Genomic DNA, 806 nt, shown 5'->3' with positions numbered 1-806 from the left:
CCCTGGCTGCCTTTGGCAGCAGCCCCTGAAGGTATCTGGATCCACCCCGATCATCAGCTCTAAGCTCTGACCCCCAATAGCTGCCTTCCTCAGTTTACCCACCACATGGATGCCAAAGCCAAGTCATTAGCACATGAGTCCTTTGGGCTGGGAGAACACTTCAGACCAACCAATGCACTAATTCTTCCTCCTAAAACTGAGAACAAGTCATGGCTCCTCTTGCAGTCCACCCAGTGAACTGACAGTTACAGCCATGCAGCCGGAGAAGAGAAGGCAGCTGGGGATAGACGTAGATAGCCATCACCAGAGAGAGAGAGTAAGGGGGCACGAGAGAGGGAAAGAGAGAGAGATAGGGAAAGAAGAAGAGAGAGGGGGTGGAAAAAGAGACAGACAGACAGACAGACAGAAGACAAAAGGAGAGAAGGAAAAAGAGATGAAGGAAGGGAGGAAAGCAAAATATTCCTAAAATTCATAGGTGACATGACTTTCTAGTAAAAATGTTGATGGAACTGTACAAGAGATACAAGAACTGATATGCTAAATTCAACAGGTTTTAGGAATACAATGTCAATATACAAAAATTAAATAAGGCCAGGATGGTGACACCACATCTTTAATCCCAGCACTCAGGAGGCAGAGGTAGGTGGCTCTCTGAGTCAAGGCCAGCCTGCTCTATATATGGAGTTCCAGGCCAGCTTGGGCTGTGTAGAGAGACCCTGTATCCAAAAAAGAAAGAGAGAGAGAGAGAGAGAGAGAGAGAGAGAGAGAGAGAGAGAGAGAGAGAGAGAGAGAGAGGGAAGGAGGGA

Source organism: Grammomys surdaster, unplaced genomic scaffold (assembly GCF_004785775.1).
Source record: "Grammomys surdaster isolate TR1022 unplaced genomic scaffold, NIH_TR_1.0 125946, whole genome shotgun sequence".
NCBI lineage: Eukaryota > Metazoa > Chordata > Mammalia > Rodentia > Muridae > Grammomys > Grammomys surdaster.
This window is presented reverse-complemented; position numbering follows the sequence as displayed.